A 19,577-nucleotide genomic window follows, 5' to 3' on the forward strand; every position below is an offset into this window, starting at 1 on the left:
AGGAGAGTTGGGTGAAGGGATGCAGGGGCACAGCTGGGCACAGCTGGCCAGGAGAGTTGGGTGAAGGGATGCAGGGGCACAGCTGGGCCAGCAGGGAAATGCTCCATTGTTCTAACTAGTGCTTCACTGCCCATTAAACCGAGTATGACCATTCTCAGGTCACTTATTGACTATTCTGATTAATTTTTACATGCTGCTGTCTGACTAAAGCAGCCACATTTCCTGCAGCATCGTGAGGATATCTCTGAGCTGTCAAAGCTCAATCTCTGAGCAATTAGAGCTTCAAGAGATGGACAGGAGAACAGCAGACATGGTTCAAGGCAAAGCCCAGAGAGGATAGAAGCACGGTAATTAGCAGGGACTCTGAAGGAAAAGCAAAGCTACGTTTAGAAGTTTGAAAAACAATGCACATTTTGCATTTTTTTGGTTGTTAGGAAGAACAAAGGGAACTAGCAGGAGAATTTATTAAACACATCAGCACTGCCTCACAAGTGTGTTCTCTGTACAGACAAAATAGGGGGATTCAAGAAATCATTTAATCCATCTTCCTGCCATAGGATTAATTAGACCTAAACCATTCTCAGCAGAAGTTCACAGAATCTCCACCACCCAAGTGGTTTTCTAACCTTCTCAAACAATTCCCTGGAGTGTTTCTGCAACCTGGAAAGGCTTCCCTCTGTCTGAACTGCAGCTCCTTTACTTTGATTCAAGCCCATCCCATTCCCAGTGGAGCTGCAGAATGATTTACCCACAGATACATTGATTACACCTCTGCATCAGTCTTTAATTAAACATGCAAGTGCTGTCAGATCTTCACTCAGTTTTTCTTAGGCTAAAAACTTACCCTTCTTGCAATCTTTCCTTAAAAGCCATCCTTGTTCCATCTCCTATAGCTCCTCTCATATCTCTCTTCCTGGCAAGGCTGTGCCTGTCATTCAGTGCTGTTTGGATTTCCCTCATTTATATTTTCCTAATGCCCCAAAAGTTTTATTAGGATAAACATCCCAAGAGCTGCCAACTCTCCCAAGGTGAATCAAACCCCAGCACTGCAAAGTGCAGAGAGCCCCAGAGCTGCTGCTGCTCCTCAGTGAGCTCCAAAGATGCTCTGGTGGGACCTGGCACAGCAGGAGAGGAACATCTGCACACAAAAGCAGAGGGACAAACAGGCACCAGCAGCACCACAAGTGATGCCCAGCTGGCCTTACCACTTCTCCCTCCAGCCTGGTGGGACATGGTCATCCTGCCCAGATGAAATGACACCCAGAAAAGCTCTGGTCCCCACAGTCTCTTACTACCCACTGTTCTTCTGCAGCACCCTCACTAACCATAGGTAGTATATTTAGTTTTGCTGCACTTCCTGCACTGTTGAGGCAGAGAGGGTCCAACCAGCAGGGCAGTGGCCTCCTCTCACCCTGTTTGCTCACCTGAAGGTAGCACACAGTGCTGGTTGGCTGCGGCACAGTGAAGGGATGAATAACACAACCACAGTAGCTGAGAAAGCTGTTCAAAATCAGCTGGAGAGGAACAGGCTGTGATCCAAACCTCACTCCTGGGCCAGCTCTGGTCACTTCTCCCATTAAACACGCTTCAAAATGCAGCCAGGATGTGTGCAGGAACACAGTTACAGTAAAATGACAGCCCTGTTACAAAGGAAGCAACAGAACTGGCATGAAAGAAAACCTGATTGTTAAGAAAACGTGGTTTCACACTGCAATAACCTCAGGAAAATGTTTATGAGAAACCGATCCGAGTTTGCAGCTGATGGTTGTCTCATTGAAACAACTGAAACAACCTGTAAGAACAAGTGCTGATAGAAAACCTTTGGGATTATAATAAAGCACTAACTTTACTCAGTGCCTTCTCCTTAAAAATATCTCACTACACACAGGCTTGAAGTTAACACAACAGCAGACAGAACATTGAGTCAGGGGTTTGGTAGTGCTAAAGAGGAGCAAATTTATATAACATTGCCTCAGACATGAAATTCTTCCCCATTAGTTTATAGATTTTAAAATTGAAAATGTGAACTACTTTGTTTACTTTCACCTCCCCATGTTTATTGTTTCCCACGGCTGTTCTCCAAACAGTTCTGAAGAGACAGCACTCATGAATCCTACAAAATAAAGCTCTTAAGTACAGCCTGAAACCATCCTGTGAACTTCAAGCCGTTATTACCAGGATGAGGCCAAGAAACCTGGGTGTGCTCCAAGTGACTCTCCTTCCTCTCCTGCCTCTTTCAGCCCTTCCCTTTTCCCAAAACACCCTTGGGGACCTGTCCCACACCCCCATCCTGAGGGACATCCCACCACCAGGCTGGAATTGTGTTCCAGCACCTCCACCCTAAGGCTGATGCCCAGCAGGACCTCAGACAGAAGGTGAAGGATCCCTTCAGCCCAGGAGGGTTCATTTCAGACAATCAGTGCTGCATTCAGACCTTCAATCACAACATTTCACTGATGAGGAACTGCCCTGAGATGGCACAAAGCCTTTGTTGGCAGCCACATTCCAAACTGTTTCCATGGCACAGCTGAAGGTGTTACAGATATTACCAAATAAACTCCAGCTAATCAATTTCTTGATTCATTATGTATTTGCTTTTTTGTAGGATAAATATTTGATTTCTCAGTGTTATTGCTGAGGAAGGTCCGGAAATTTGAGATTGTTGTCTGGCCCTTCACTATGTACATTTATCTCTTTTTTGAGGGGAATAAACCCGAATTTGTTTGGGTGGACAGTCAGCATTGTAACCAGAACAGCTGCAGTGGGGAGGATTTCCTGACACTGATAAAGAACTGCAGCCACAAGGGATTTGTGCAACCAAAATCTGCAGTCACTCACCTGGGTGAGCTGGACCAGCAGTGTCATTAATGCATTAATAAATCCAGGCAGGTGCAACTATCGAGTCTGGTCTGTTAATGGAACAAAGGAACCTGAAACAACAGAGTTCTGACTGAAATGATGAATGTTCCTGGTCTCCCACGAGACAGGAATGATAAGGAAACACACACAGCTTGGTAAGAATTCTCTAGGAAAGCTTGAGAGGACACAATTTTAAATGATTACAAACCTGTATTGTTAAATTATCATTTCAGTTTTTAAGAAATGCAAAGCTCTTCTCTAGGGAAACTTCTGCTGGTGGTTTTTTTTGAGCTACTTTCTGTACAGAACCAGAGCAAACGTACTTTAATTTAAAATATTACCATTTCCACATCTTAAATTATTAATGCAATTTTTACTAGTTTGTTTGAAACAGTTTGTACAAGTAATTTTAAAGATGTTATTGAGAAATAAAACGAGTTTTGATGGTAACATTAGAGGTTTTATAACAGCCATGTTTTAAAAAGCTCCATCTCTGCATTAGAGCATAGCTGTAAAACCTGAGAGTGTGTCCCTACAAAGAGGGCAGTAAACCTCCCTACTGTGATTTTATTATCCATTTGAGGAAAAAAAGCAATATATCAGTAATTTATGTAGTGAAAAACGTGAGTAAAACCTTAGTTTCACCAATGTGTCATCAGCTGTATATATACAGAAATTAAGAACTACCTGGAGTCTCTATGGGAGCATTTTGGACACATTTTCCTTTCAAAAAGCACCTCTTCTGGAAAATAAACCTTCCTGTGCAGTCATTGACATGTGAATTTTATTTCATTCTCACCTTGCTGAACATCATTAATCAACACCTGTTATCTCATCACACTGGTTTTATCTAACCTTCTGTCACTTGGTTTGTAAAACACTACTTTGTTGAAAAATGGCAAAATATGAGGAGTAAGTCAAGCAAAAATTAAAGTCAACTCAGAAAAACACATTAATGTAAACATGTCAAATTCAAAGGAATTCATAATTCTCATAAATATTTTTTTCCTCTTTCCATCAGCTTTACAAAGGTTGTTTGTTTTTACAAATACAAATTATTCCTCCACTCCTTTCCAATCTAATTAAACTTTCCAAGTCCCTCAATAGGCAGTAAGTTGTATTTTAGCCCTGGACTGCACCATGGGGGTGTTCCTGGGAGGGATCTGTAGAACACTTGCCAGAAGGCAAAACTTCTTCACTTTTGCAATCTCAGACTGGTCCCTTAGGAAGCAAATAACCCTCATGGATTCCAGGAACCTTTTGGTGCAACCTTGCTCATCCTCTCATGAGAGACAATAAAGGGAAACACAGGGCAGAGGAAACTGGGAAATCACAGAATGAAGGAGAGAGGGAGAACCCCCAAGGACCATCGATCCAGCTCTGAGAGAATTTGCCTTCTCCTGAAAACTCTGTGATGGCAAATTCAATGTTTCATGTACTGAAGTGTGTCAGTGCCATCCCAAAGGCTGTTCCTAAAGCAGAATGCACAGGGATGAGGAGCTGTCACTGCATCAGCTGAGGAGAAGGGACACTGGGGGAGCTTTAACCAACAAAAGGTGGAAGAAAAGTTGTCCTGCAGGAGGTGGGAGGAACTCCTTTCCCTGCCCTTTGCCCTCCTCCCCACTGAGCACACCAGGCTCACACTGCAGCACAAAATGCCATTTTTCCCTGCTACACACTCAGCAATTCCATGACAAAGTTGGGTTTAAGAGCAGCACACGCCTGCACTGCTGCAGCCACTGACTCAGAGCCAGGCTCAGGAAACCTCTTGTTTCTGCAACCTCAACAACACTGAGTTGTTAACAAGAACTGAATGGGGAAGGTTCCAAGGCAGAAGACCCAAGGGAAGTGCTGGTGAAACCTTTGTCTCCCCTCTTAGGCAGAAATAACTTGCAGGACAAAAGAAGAAAGGACCATTTTTAGTAGTGAGAACAGCAGGTGTGGAGGTTGCCAAGCAGGAGGAGAAAAGGCATGCAGAGTTACAGAAAAGGGGCTTTCAAGAATTTAGCTTGTTCTCTTTTTTCCCTTCTTTTTTCAGCATTTTTGGAACTGACAAACCAGGTGAAACAAAGCTGTGCTCTTGAGGGTGCCATCCCACCCCCAAAACTTTCTTCCACAGCCTTTGTTGCATGAGGGGTACAAACCTGCTTGTTTGAGGTTTGGGCACATTTTCTGCTGTGCACAGGGAGGTGAGAGATGATGCATGAAAAGACTTGTATGGAATTCCACACAAACTCTGTTTCTTGGCCTCCCATGGACCATCAAACTTCCCCCCTCTCTGAACCCAGTGAAGCTCAGCAAAAACACACCAATGTCCAGAAGCATTAACTGCAGTTCATTCAGAAGCAGATTCCTTTGTATAATATTTATATTTAGTATCTATTTATATTATGCATGTATTTATAATGTTAGATAAATTTCAACAAAATACAACCACATAGGAAACAGAAATATTATATATTTAGATAATATAAATATTTATAATAGTTAACATTTATATCTCTGCTCAGTGGGCAGGCACTTATCAAACCCACACTGCACAATCCTCAGTGCTCCAAGTACTACAATAGTACCTGTGAACTGAATTCTGATCCACACCAACACCACACTTTGGCTTCAAACAGTGCACAAGAAGTGGCTCCCCCCTGAAACACCTGCCAGTTCCACCCCTGTAATTCCAGGAGAATATGAGAACAATATGACAGAGCTTTCTGGAATGGTTCCTTCTAAAGTGACATCCACTTCCCATTTATCTCAGAATACAACAAATTCTACAAATTCTACATTTAATGCCCTAAACAGGGATTAAAAATGCCAAGGGAAAATTGACCAGGGGAGGAAGAAAGAACATCTCCTATGAGAATATAAACTTGCTTAATGTTTAAATTATTTTGATAAAGTTCAGGTACAAAAGAGAGCATGGGGAGGGAATTCTGCTCCCTAAGTTGGACCTTGGACCGCCACTTTCCAACCCATTTTCCATCATTTGAAGGCATAAGTGAAGTTGGGAAGTGGTACTCAGAGGTCCAACTCAGGAACCACACGCCACCCACTGCACCTTTGAGATCCTCCCACATAGTCTCTGACCCAAAGAACTTCACAGAGAATTATTTAACCTGTGGATAATGAAACACACCCCTCAGCTCACTGAAGAGATTGTGCCAGAGGATCCAGGGATACCAACATCCCTTTAAAGCATCCTTGCAGGAAACAACCTCAAGGTATCTTGGAAGGGTCATGTTTCCACACTCAGAGATGGTGCGGAACTGCTCAGCATTTGAGTGTGTTAAAGAAGCAGAGTAAGAATGTAGGGTTTAAATCACAAGAAATATTTAAAAAATGAGAGGAAATTTTGACTAACTGTACTAATCACATGCATTATGTCATTAAAGTTATTCCCTTGTTCACACAGTGAACAATCTCTCCCAGTCTGCTCCTAAGGACCCATTCTTTGGGGTATTTTAGCAATATGGAATTAGTTACATTTACTACATGACCATTTGATTATCCTGTAACACAGATATTTGCAGCTGTTTCACTGGAATGGAGAACACAGGGAAAGGATCATAAAACCAAACCATGAAGCATAAGCCCAAAGCCACAGCTGGCACTGCAGCACCAGGGGCAGGGGGGGGCACAATGTGCATCAAAGTTTATGAGCAGAGTGTGATATTAATCCTGCTATCGCAGTGTGTTTGCAAGGCCTGGTCCCAAACACGGTATTTATTGTAACAACATTTCTTTTTACCTTCTTGTCTAATAAAAACATAATCCTTCTGGCAGCTGCCACAGCTGCTCACTTTGCAGTGCTTTTCCCTTCACTACCCACAAGGTCTTTGATGGCCACTGCAAAATGTATTTATCACTATGGATGAAGTCCCATAGCCCAGACAATCAATTCTGTGGTTTGGGACAGGAAACTGCATCCAAAATACACTGAACTGTGAAATCCTTAGAGCTCAAATGAAGCTGAACTGAATCCAATGGAGTCTGTGAAGAGCAGAGGGGCTTCTTATATTTAGAATTAACCCACTTCAGCTACAGGTTACAAACCTCAATTCCACTCGTCTTCCTCATAAAACAGTCTAATGTGGAGAAAGAAGGATTAAAATCTGCCTTCCTTATTTTACCTGGAACTTTTTACAACTCCCAGAGCTATCTCTGGGGAAAGACAGCAAAGGATAAAAGTGAGATATTTCTGTCTCATGTAAACGAGATATAAACTGAGTGACAGTGGCATGGCAAATAGTAGCCAGATGCAGACACCATTTCTCCCCTCCTGTATAACCTTGTGCTATCCCTTCCCATCTTCTCCATTTTTCATCTGCTTAAATCATTATTTAGTGCCCCCAGCCAAAATGGTGGGAGTAAAGATGACCAAGTGACTTCTGAAGAACCTTCTTTTGCTGTTGAATTTCATTCTGAGTAACTGTTTTACTCTAAAATGCTTCTCTGCCTCTCCATCATCTCTAAGTTCATTGACACCTGGTCCTTTCCAGCCAAAAATCCCAGTCAGCAGTGCCTTCCTCAGCCTCCTTGGTAACCAACTGTGTCCTGCACTATTAAACATATTGCTTTGGTTTGTGCATTTAGCAAAGCTCATATATCACTCTGTTCTCCTGGTTGTCCTGTTTTTCCTCTTCAAACCAATCTTTCTATCTGTTACACCCCTTTCTCCTGAATTCTCATGTCTTAATACCTGGATTTAACCCCCAGATAAAAGGGTGAGCACAGACTGCAGCCTGGTTTGGTGGCATTTGTATCATGTAATCACCATCTAGGATTGCAATGGAGATCTTAAACATAACCAGAATCAAATAAACTTTTAAACATTTTATCAGGAAGTTCTGCTTTAAAACCACAATCTGGATTTGTAGTTATAGCAGAATGCAGCAAATAAACACAGTCCTCCTAAGAGGATTTAACCAACCCAAGGTCCTTCATGCAAAGATAGAATTTATTTTTATTTAGCATCTTATCTATTCTGCACTAATACAAAAAAATTGACTTAGAAAGTTTTCTAAGCATTGTAAACTTACCAATTAAAGAAAATCATCTGCCCAAGGAATGGAATAAAACCTTATTCCACGTGCATGAGGCTCAAACCATCAGAGCAATCACTGGGCTGAACAGGGCTTGGTTTTTTTGGTTGTTTCTTTAGTATCAGCCTGGTTTTCTGGCAGCACCATCAGGTGGCTGCACTTTATTTCAGCAGGTTAGAAAATTGTATCAGCCATGGCTGAAATGCAGTATTGCTCCTGCAGAACATGTACTTCAAAGTGGGCAGGAGCAGAAGTTTGTCTAGGGGATAAATTTCTTCTTTATTCCTCTAATGAGGCTAAGAATGTTTTGAAGAAAAAATTCCAGTCCTGGAAAACCTTTCTGTAATTATCATAGCAGTGAATTATTACACAGCTATTGCATTGCTCTGTAAATGTCTGCTCTTCTCCAGAGCTCTTCCCAGCATGGGTATCTCTTAGCCCAATGATTCTATTGATCAGCTGTACATAAGTAATAAATGTTATCAGCAATTTAATATTCCCTTATTGTTGCCTGCCAAAAGGGCTGATCTGCCCTTGCTGTGTCACTACTGTTGCATTTCAATAGAGTTTCAAACTCCTCAGTATTCTCCACAGAACAAGCCTGGTATCTCTTGTTATGTGAGAATTAAGGGAGGAGCTGAAGAGTCTTTGATTAGGAAGATGGAAATCTCTTTTAATAAGGCTGCCATCATAATGCTCATTTCAAAGATTCACTCAGAAAATGAAATAGTATTGAAACACCAATTGATTTCAAGCAGTAAGGAAATATTTCAGATTAGACTGATATTTACATATCTTAAAAATTGTGTTTTCCTTGAGAAGATACATCACAGTAGCTCAGAAACACTACCAAGACAAAACACCTTTCAGAGAACAACAATAAGTCAGTTTAAAGGAGGCCTTGCTGTTCTTCACCTGATATTTCTCCCTCAGAGCTATTTATTCTCACAGGATGCTTTTGGGTCGTATCTTCTACCTCTATTGTACACTGAAAATGCCAAATAAAAGGGTAAAACTGCAATTTCACTGTAAGCTCTAAGAATGGCAGCTTCTAAAGGCCATTTTGAACAAATGAATCTCCAAAGTAAGTCATGCAATTAGTCGTCTTCCTTGTATTATAAGCTAATTACCAGTAACTGGGAAGGCCACGCTGAATTACAGAAATCTCTCAGTCTACAAAGAAAAGCACAGCACTGATTGCAAAAGAATTTAAGAAAAACCACACTCAGGAAAACCCTTCTCAGTTAATCAACCTTGTGGCTGGAAACTGCCAATGCTGTGGGCACCAGGTTCCAGGTAGCCCTTCCCAGGGAGTTCAGAACCAGCCCTGGCACTGCACTGTGCCCTGTCCCAAACTGGCCCCAAGGAGCTCTCCAAAGGCAAAGCACTGCAAAGGATGCTCAGGAACAAGAGCAAGGCTCGTCTGCAGCAGTGATGACCCTCCTGAGGGAGGGTAGAGGCAGCAGCCAGCACTGAGCAGCACAGAGTGCTCCTGGCAGGGCACAGAGCTGGGCAATCAGCAAAGGTCAGGGCTGCACAAAGCACACAGCTCAGAGCCCCTGGTGCCCAGCAAAGGGCAGCTGTTTGTGTGCCCAGGATAAAAATACCTGGAGCCCACAGGTAGCTGAGGCAAGTCAATAAAGAGAGGCAGAAGGCACTGTTTGCTAAAGAGAGCAGAAGGAAAGCTGGCATGGAACAGAACCAGGACAATTCATGGGAATGTGCTGGCCCTGGCTGAGCTGGAGCCCAGTGCCCTCCAGAGCTGTGCTGGGCACTGGGAGCAGCACAGGTGTTGGGAACACAGCAGGGGTTGCTTGGCAGGGCTGGCACAGCACCAGCTGCCCCTCCAACATTCCCCTGTCCAGGGACTGGGGATGGGCAGGATCCTGGCAGGGGTGGCACAGCACCAGCTGCCCCTTTAACATTCCCCCGTCCAGGGACTGGGGATGGGCAGGATCCTGGCAGGGCTGGCACAGCACCAGCTGCCCCTTTAACATTCCCCTGTCCAGGGACTGGGGATGGGCAGGATCCTGGCAGGGCTGGCACAGCACCAGCTGCTCCTGCAACATCCCCTGTCCAGGGACTGGGGATGGGCATGATCCTGGGAGGGGACACAGCCAGGACAGCTGACCCAAAGAGACCACAGGGGTAATCCAGACCATGTGGCATCAACTCAGATATAAAAGCCAAGGGGAGCAGGAGGAATAGGGGCATTCATTACTTACAAGGTCTGTCTTCCTGAGCAGCTGCTTCTCGTGCCAAAGTCCTGCTTTCAGGGCAGTGCTTGGGCATCACTTATTGATGGAAAGAAGAGGATCAAATCTTTGGTATTTTCCTTTGCTTGTGCTTTCACTTCACTAAACTGCCTTATCTCAACCTACGTGATGTTTTCCATCTTATTTTCTCTCCCTGTCCAGCTGAAGAGGGACAGAGTGGCTTGGTGGGCAGCTGGCTCCAGGTACTGGGTTTGCCTGGCAAAGCTCTGGGAGCAGGGGGGACATAGGAGTGGCTTCTCTGAGAAGCTGCCAGAAGCTTCCCCCATGTCCAACTGATCCAATTCTAGCCGGCTCCAGGATGAATATCCTGCTGGCCAAGGCCAAGCCCTCCAGAGATGGCAGTGACACCTCTGAGAAAACAGGGTTAAGGAAAATAAAGTTATGTGGCAGAAGTCATTGGAGGTAGAGAAGAACAGTGGGAGAATATGGGAGAGGGACAGCCCTGCAGACACCAGGGCAGAGCAGACCTGTGGAAAACCCCCTCTGGAGCTGGTTCCTGTGCCAGGACCTGTGGGAAGAAGAACCCAGGCTGGAACAGCTTTACTGGTAGGACTGGTGACCCTGTGAAAGGGACCTGAGCTAGAGAAGTTTGTGACAAAACTACAGCCTGTGGGAAGGACTCGGGCTGGAGAAGGCGGTGGAGGATGGTCTCCCATGGGAGGGACCCCACAGTGAAGCAGGGGAAGGATTCCTCTCCCTGAGGAGGAACCAGCAGCAGAAACCACAGCTGATGAACCACGTGTGACCTCCATTCCCCATGTCCCTGCTCCAGGGAGAGGGAGCAGGGAGGGCAATCAAGTCAAGCCCAGGAAGGAGGGAGGGGTGGGGGGAAGGTGGTTTTCAGATTTGTTCTACTTCTTTATTATGCTGCTCTGATTGTGAGTAGTAATAAACTGAATTAATTTCCCCAAGCTGAGGCTGCTTTGCTTGAGATGTAACCAGGGAGTGATCCCTCCTTGCCCTCAGCTGAACTCAGGACTCTGTGGGGGTGTTTCCTCTCTCTTGCCCAGCTCAGGAGGGCAGTGGGAGAGCACTGCCACCCCGCCAGGGCCAACCCAGCACAGAACCCTACAAGAAATGGAGAAAGCCAAAGCAGCCAGGTGTTGTGTGACAGAAATCCATGGAGTTCTGGAGGTCCCTGAGTGGCTGCTCAAGGTGTGCAGGACCAAAGAGTTGCCCTCAAGAACAGACCTGAGGGATGGCAGCTCAGCCTGAACCAAGCTGTAAAAAGGCCCTGTCTCACAGTGCAGGTCAGAAGAGTATCCACGTGAAGGGCAAACAAAGCCTTTGCAATTACAATAATTCATTTAAAAATGTGGGCAGTTGTATTGGTGTGGCCACCCACAGACATTTTCACACTTGCTGGGGGAAGAGAGTGATCAGCACGTTTTGAAGGCAAATATTGCTATTAAAAAGGCAGCTCTCCCACAAAAAGTCCATGTGCAAGGTTTCAGAGCACAGCCTTAGATATTTATACTGTACCATATATATTTATGTCATCTATTTTTACTGCTCAAAGCCAGAATAAAGACTTTTTGCTTCTAATAAAATTTATTATCGAAAATAAAAACTTTTTGTATATTCTGTATAATAGTTATTGTTCTGTCATTCTCAGATTGTTCATTCATATGAAGATAAATGTGTTTATTCTCCCACTGGCTCAGAGCTATGAGGAAGTTAATGCCCTCTGAAGATACTCATAACTCAAACAGGGAGTACTTCAACCCCTCAGATCCTTCATATTGGAGAAAGGTAATCAGAGAATGAAAAAAATGCTGCTTTTCATCAGGAAAATCAGCAGCTTCACAACACAAAATAACTTCTGAAGGCTGAGAAATATCAAAGATCCCACTTCTCTTAATAGACTGGACCTCTTTGATGTCTCACTCTTCTAAAGCTCAGCTTTTTAAAGATAAAAACGAGCCTGTCATTAATTATAAGCAGTATGGCTCCTGTTCAAACACTGCAAGTTTTACTTCTGGAGAACAAGTGATGTGAGAGATTATCTGAAATATTTCTGTAGCATTTTCAGAGAATGTATTTTCAGGCATTCATCTCAAGTGACAAGGAGTATTCTGGGATATTAACACTCTTTTTCCTCTGAAGCATTTTAAATCTGACAGGTATATTCTCATTGCCTTACCCCAAAGCCTCCCCACCCTTTGGGTCCTGCAAAGCCATCCCTGTGCTGCTCCTTGGGGGATCCACAGGGATTCTATCCTGGACAGAGCCAGAATATGTCATGGAAGCAACACCGGGGAGCACAAATTGATGCCCAAGCTTATGAAACCTTCTTGGTTTCAAGTGAATTACAGAAATCTTGCTCTCAAAGTTTATGACATGCACTCCACAATGAAATGGAAATGGCATTTCAGGCTTTTCTGCTCTAACTGCCCTTGGCTGGTTGTGCTAAAGTGATTGAAAAGGACATGATGTATGTGATACATATGATATTATACATATGACATAGATCAAAGGACATTTCAGCTATGACAATATGATATCACATATATCATATATAACAGTTTATATGGCACATACAATGTCACATGTGATATATGCAATATTCACGACGCATATAATGATCATTAATGGCACATATGGATGTTATTATGTGATATATGGCACATATATGAGAGGGATACATGAGATATGGTGTAACCGGACCTTGGTTTTTGACAGACCCTCCTGAGATCAGTCCCATCCCAGCAGACTCAGCTCACCTGGTACCTGGGCTATTTTGTGTATTGGAAGAGCAGCAAAGGACAGGTTTAGAAAAACAGATGAATCAGAACCCTGAAAGACCAGGAAAACAATAATTTTCATTGCCACAACACACACTGCACGTTCAGTGTAATGAAGACTTGAAATCTCAGCAAGTTCTTGAAGGTGTTTCCACTTAATAGCTTGATCTGTTGGAATCTGCCTGGATTAAGCTGAAAATTGTAACACCTTGTCTCAAGCTGCTAAATGTGGCATACCTGGTTTTCAAACCCATGAAAATATGTTTTAAAACCTATTCCAAAAGCCTTTTTCTCCCATTTTACAGTAATAATAACTGATTAATTATGCTGGCACACAGTGCACTATAGAAATGGAAACAGGAAACTAATAAGAGATAGGATATTAATAATAAAAATGAGGAGTGAGAAGATGGACCAACAACTGAGAAAGCTGCTCACCAACAGGGGCCAGGAATGCAACAGTGCATATGTGCAGCAAGTTCATGCAAAGCACAGCCTGGAGTCCTGAACAAGCATCTTTGGGTAATAAAAGCACATTTCTTGCAGAGTTTAGGACAACACACTCAGTTAAAAAACATTAGCACTTACTGACTACTGATAACTGGACTGCCAGGTATGGGGAAGGGTTTTTGAGCACTGTGATGATTAGAAGAGTTTTCAGTCCTAAATACACCTTGAATCTAAAGCCAGTTGTGCAGAATGAAAACTCAAAGCCTGTTCCAGTTCTTTTAAGAACCAATGTAGCTTAAAGGGAAACAACAGGAAGGGTGGTATCTTTTATTTCCATAATAATCACCATCCAATAGTTCATCGCTGAGTAATGTTTTAAGTGAAGTCACTTCACAAAGGACTTGGAAAGAACAATTCCTTCCAGTGTCTCAGATCCAAAGGTGGAAGAAATGTCTGCCTCCTTTTAGCCCACATGTGTTTAACCGGTGCCATGCAATGGGCACCTTGGTGTCATTTCTGCCAGCTCACAGCCCCTCTCACGTCCACAGAATTCAGAGCTTGCAACCATGAGCAACCAATGAGAAAAAGCTACAGAATTTAAGAAACTTAGAATAAATAACCAAGATATTAATGTGTTTAATAGATTATTAGTTAAACTGGACTCATCTGTAAAATCTGACAGAGAGGGCCAACTATGGGACATTATTAGAGATAAATAAAGAAAACTGATCTTACGAAAGACCAGGTTGTAACTACAAAACACAACAATAAACAAGAGAAACACAGTACAAAAACCAAAGAACAAACAGAGAAAGAGCACTGGAAGATACAGCCCTGAACTTTCTTGGGACATGAGGATGTGCAGAAAATCCAACTGTTCAGTGGGCAACGACTGCAAACTCCAAAAAAGTTACAAGCAGAAGGAATCTGATACTGAAAGGGGAACTTAAAACAAGATAGCTTCTGCCATGTGAAAAGCAGATGCAAGGACAAGAGGATTATGTTAACAAGAGCACATAAGAACCAGAGCTTGCACAACATGAATGAGAACCATGTCAGCAAGATAAATAATTAGATCTATTTCATTTAAGAGTTACATAGAAGGTTTCAGAGGAAGATAAACCAGATGATTGGCCTGAAATCAGACAGGCTGTTACATTTGTATTTGGCACACCAAAGTCAGCATGGTGAGCCAGAACATGGTATCCAAACTTTAACAATAAAAAATCCATGGAAAGAAGGTGAACTGAGGTTCAAGGGTACTTAGAATAAAATGCTCAAGCAGATGGACTGAGAAAGGTGCAATGCCCAGAGTGATGGTGGAGCAGAAATCACCCAGCACTGGGCTGAGCTGTGCTGGGAATGGCCAGGCCATTCCTGGGTACATTCCATTGCTAATCCAGGGGTCAGGAATCCCCCAGCACTGGGCTGAGCTGTGCTGCAATCATTTTCCCAGCAAAGAAGGTAATTAAGGGGAAATCACAGATATTTTTATTATATAAAAGGGTAATACTAACAATGCTAGTGCCTTAATCTAAAAGAAACAGCAATGAACATGACTAGAGAGCCTAAACAGCTCTGGAAAGAACTAGAATTCACAGAGGAAAACAAAGCAAAAAGGTAAATTTCCTAAAAATAAAAATAACATTAATCCCATTTTGGAAAAGGAAGCCCCTCACACTGTTCAGTGACCACAAGGATGCCACAGCAAAGGGCTGCGAAGAGAACTCAATTTCCCTGAGTATGTGATCCAAGCTGCTATTGTTTGCTGTTTATAATGTTCAATAATTGTTCTGTCTCCTTGAGATAAACTCACTAGCTGGAGAGTATCCCTCCTAAATGCTGTCTGGGCACACTCTGTAACTTCCCAGAGAACCAAATTCTTTTGCAACACCACTAATTGAAATCTATTTTCTCCAAGATGTCATGATGCCCCATGCCCAGCCAAGGTAAAGCCATCAGGAGGGAAAATCCCTAAAAATCTGGTGACTCACTGAAAACTTCCCTAATTTCCACATGGGCAAAACTTAATGGTTTATAGGGCAAGGAAGATTTGACAACCTTAATGATTTTTCTTCGACAACCTTAATGATTTTTCTTCTTGCTTTGTGAGAAGACATCTCCTAAGGCTGCTGTACAAAAGGAGCCCATGCCTGAGAACACACATCATATTCAGTTTTCAAACAGCCTGAATAAACCCAGCGAATTCCAACCCCTGTGCAGGTCCCTCCTCTCAGCACCAGGGAGTGCAACTCCTACTGCTGACCCAAACAGGGCAAGGTGAGCAAAACCCCAGTGCCATTTGTGCTTCAGAAACCCTAAATGTCCAGGAACTCCAAGCCCACAGGGCCCTTCCCATGTGCCAGCTGTGCCCAGAGGGCTGTGGGGCAGGATGGGCTCAGTGAGCTCTGCTCAGATGGGGGAGGCTGCCACACAAAGCAGCAATTACCATACAATTCTGTGTATACAGGATCTCCTTGCATAGTTGGCTTCAGTGATTTTTCCTTTGCTGGCTGCAGTCCAGGTCCCCAAACCTCTGCCAGCAGTATTGCTAAAAATGACATTCCAGCAATATCTTAATCACCAAAATGCTGCCATCTCACAGCGCTTTCCAACAGCATCACAGCAAGTTGTTCTTCAAACTCCAGCAAACAAAGGAGGTAACAAGCATGATTACACTGAATTTAGTTCATAAAAATGGTTTCAGTATTGAGAACAGCCACTCCCTGATTGCTCTCGTGGCTTTTCCATCTGCCAGTGAGCAACTCTCCCCAGATAAGGAGCCAGTGCTTTTCAGGTCAGGGTTCCTTCATGCACTCTGTCAGGGGGATTTAACTGCTGGTGTTACTGCCAACATCAATCTTAGAAGAATAAATGTATTTATCTCTTTTTTCCCCATGAAAATCACCCTGGGAAGATGTTGTCCCATTTCCATTCATTTCCATCAACACCCCCCTCCTTTTGCACAAAGTTACTCAGGACTGCGAAATTTTGGGCTGACACCACTTTTGAATGTTATGTTGTCCTTTACAGCTTTCAAGTAAATCATTCAGACAGTTTTGTATTCAAGTTTTGGGATATTTGTACCTTTAGAAAAAGAAATGCTTTGTATCTTTGGAATGGGAAGTTTGGTCTATTATCCTGGCACTTTCCTGTCCAATGACATGCAGTACTGGAAAAAACAAGACAGGAACAAAACCCCCAACTTTAACTAGATTAGGACAATACCAGTACTCTGGATTTTAATGCATCTTGAACATTTATATTTGCCATTCAAGATAAATGTCTGAAGTGGACAAAATTCCTTGGAAAAGTTTCTCTCTCTTGAATTTTGTCTGTACTTTTGAATGGTACAATATTAATTACCTGGGAAGTGACATAATGGGAATGCACGTCAGCCATCAGCTTTACGAGATAAAGCTTTTCTTTTTTAGAAATGTAAGAATTATTCAGCAGGGGAGTAGGTGAAGAAGAATTTAACAAATGTTGATGCTGTTAAGACACTACAGGGGGAAAAAAATACCATTTCCCAGATGTTCACCACAAAAATAAACCAATCAGACATAGGAGATAACCAGAAAAACTGGTGTATTCTGACTACCACAAACTGAAAATCGTGTGAAAAAGCAGCCCTGGAGCTCTCGTGTTTGGGAATGCAACACAGATGGCAAAGCCACCATCTCCATCTTCCCACCACTTCCTTGCACCTCGACAGAAAAAGCCTCTGACTGAAAAGGTTTAACTGTGCAGTGACACACAGGAATGGCAGTAAGAGTAGTATGGGGGGTGGAGGGCCCCTGCCTTAAAAGATGGACACCCAAAGTGTAGTAGTTTTGGCTTTAGTCAGCATAGGTCCCCATTTAGGCCTCAGTTTTTAGCAGGCCTCAAAGGTTGTGACACAGATTAGAGGGGACAGGTATCATCTGACTTAAGCAGCCATAGAGGTATTTCATATCATCTGACATCATCAGGAAGTGTCGGGGAGTATAACAAGCAAGGTGGGAGGAGTCTCTGCTCTCTTCAGTCCATGCTTCTGACCAGGACGGTTCCCGCTCCCTGACTGCTGATATCAGGCCCTCCTGCCGGTCGGCACGTCTGTTTAGCCGGGGACGTGAGCACATTCCTGTTAATTCCTCTTTCCCTCTTGCTGGGAGGTTTCCTTTGGGGAGGGGGTTTGCTTGGTTTGGAGTTTCACCTGTTAGCTGGAGCGACCTCGGTGAGCCTGTTGTTGTTTTCTGTCATTATGTGCTATTTCATATTCTGTGTTAAGCTCTCCTCTTCTCTGTATAAATATAAAAACTTCACTGTGTTTAAAGCCTCGTTTCTGCTGTTTTCCCTCACTCTCCTGCTCTGGGAGTGGACTTTTTGACTGGGTACCAGGCAGTTGGCATTTTGCCAGCTCAAACTATAACACAAAGGAAGAGGCAAAAGTAATTTTAGTCAGGAACCAGCCTGGCTGGAGTACAACTCAAAGCAGCAACACTGGAGCCCAAAGTTTTCCTTGGGCACTTCCAGCATGGAGGTGGGAATGGGCATTTGCTGCTTCAGGTCAATCGAGATCCCACCGCCTGTCTTGCCTGACACAGGAAATGCTAATGGCAACAGGTACTACATCACACCTCCCTGCTCCTGCAGCTCCATTCCTGACCAAGCCAAGGGGCTGGAACTGCATCCAGCAGAATAACCAGGATTTTTGCAGCCTCAGCTGTTTCCCTGGGCACAGGGAGCGGGCAATGTTCTCCAGAGCTGCCAGGAATGCCCAGGGCTGGGCTGGGTGCAGGGCCTGCTCTGCAGCCCCTCTGCAGCCCAGACAATGCTTCATGTCCTGTGCAACGTTACAGGCTGGCTCTTTATTAGGAAGTTTCTTTCCAGCTACTGAAGTATGTTTAGGAATACAGCTTGTTCCTATGGAAATGGGTGAGAATTCTGCCCTTGCCTCCACACAGAGCAGGAACAGACTCCCTGTCTGCAGCATCAGACATCCTGGCACGAAGGGAGACAATTGGGAGGGCCTGCTGAGCCTCCCCAGCGTGCCAAGGGCAGCCTGCAAACCCGGGGAGGAGCTGCAGGCTCTGCACACACACAGGGGAGGCTTTGCCCTGTCTCCTGCTCTGGGAACACCCCAGAGCTGCACACACACAGGAGAGGCTTTGCCCTGTCTCCTGCCCTGGGAACATCCCAAGGCTGCAGCTGGCACAGCTGCCAAGCCCCAGCAGCTGCTGCTCCCAGGGGTGCCAAAGTGACAGGAGAGTTTGTGCATGTGAACTTGCAGGTGTGTAACAAGAGGCACCTCAGAGATGTGGGAGAGGCTTCCCTACAGAATAAATCCTTTTAAACACAGATTTTTGGGGGATTGCTTCCAACTGGGGCCTTAAAAGTCAAAGTAGTTTTGAAATTATTGTATACATTTCATTAAAAATATGGCGAGCAAATGAAAGATCAGAAAGGAGCTTTTCTGTATCTTCATATTCAAGAAATCTCACTTTTAAAAAGTATAAAATGACCAAGAGAGAAGAGCTTTACCACTCATACGCAAAAATATATTCTTTGTTTGCTGATGATAAATTTTGATGAAAGAGGAATAAATCTACCATACATAAGAGAAAAGAGATCACTTTAAAAGTCAAATTTTTTTCTGTAAAAAACAACCAGGAAACAACCTGCCTCAATCTAAAAGACTTTTATCAGAAAGCACCAGTATTGATTAGCACAGGGATTCTGAAATTACAACCAAACAGCCCACAGCTGAACCGACTACAGTACATTGTGAAGTGTAAACACTTTGTAGTAGTTTATGAAGAACATAACAAAGCTCCCAACTGGAATAACTCAGGAACAGCTCTCATACCTTCCTAACACCACTACTCACTCCTGTCAAGCGAAGCTGTGTATTTTACAAGCTTAAAAAGTATACCTGGAAACTTATCTGTCCTTCTCCTGCCTAAAAACACTGAAAAAGAAAAAAAAATAAAATTAAGATGCCACTTTGGATATTTAGTGCTGGTTTCTGCCCCTGATAAGCCCCTTGCTGCCCATTTTAAACTCATGATGGCCTTATTTTTACATCCAGAAAAACAGTACATTCAACCTGACAGCAAAGAGAAGTGTTCAGAAAAGCAGGAACGAGCCATTCTTCATTCCCAAGCCCTTGGAGCGCAGATCTGTGAACTTTATTCTCTGAAAGCTGTTTCCTTCGAATATATTCA

The 19,577-nt window shown here is 43.6% G+C and overlaps 1 protein-coding gene across 6 annotated transcripts in view; it reads right to left on the bottom strand.

Annotated features, from left to right (window-relative positions):
• SHISAL1 (shisa like 1) overlaps positions 1 to 19,577 on the bottom strand; it is a 139,362-nt gene that overhangs the window by 31,442 nt on the left and 88,343 nt on the right. For 4 of the 6 annotated variants that reach the window (XM_071551560.1, XM_071551555.1, XM_071551557.1 and 1 more), the window contains 2 exons: positions 2,839 to 2,930; positions 1,425 to 1,640 (listed from right to left, as the gene is read on the bottom strand). The exons of the other annotated variants lie outside the window; for them this stretch is intronic. The gene's annotated coding sequence lies outside the window, so the exon portion shown is untranslated. The remainder of the gene's footprint in view (positions 1 to 1,424; positions 1,641 to 2,838; positions 2,931 to 19,577) is intronic. 6 annotated transcript variants of the gene reach the window in all.

This window comes from Pithys albifrons, chromosome 3 (assembly GCF_047495875.1).
Source record: "Pithys albifrons albifrons isolate INPA30051 chromosome 3, PitAlb_v1, whole genome shotgun sequence".
Lineage (NCBI taxonomy): Eukaryota > Metazoa > Chordata > Aves > Passeriformes > Thamnophilidae > Pithys > Pithys albifrons.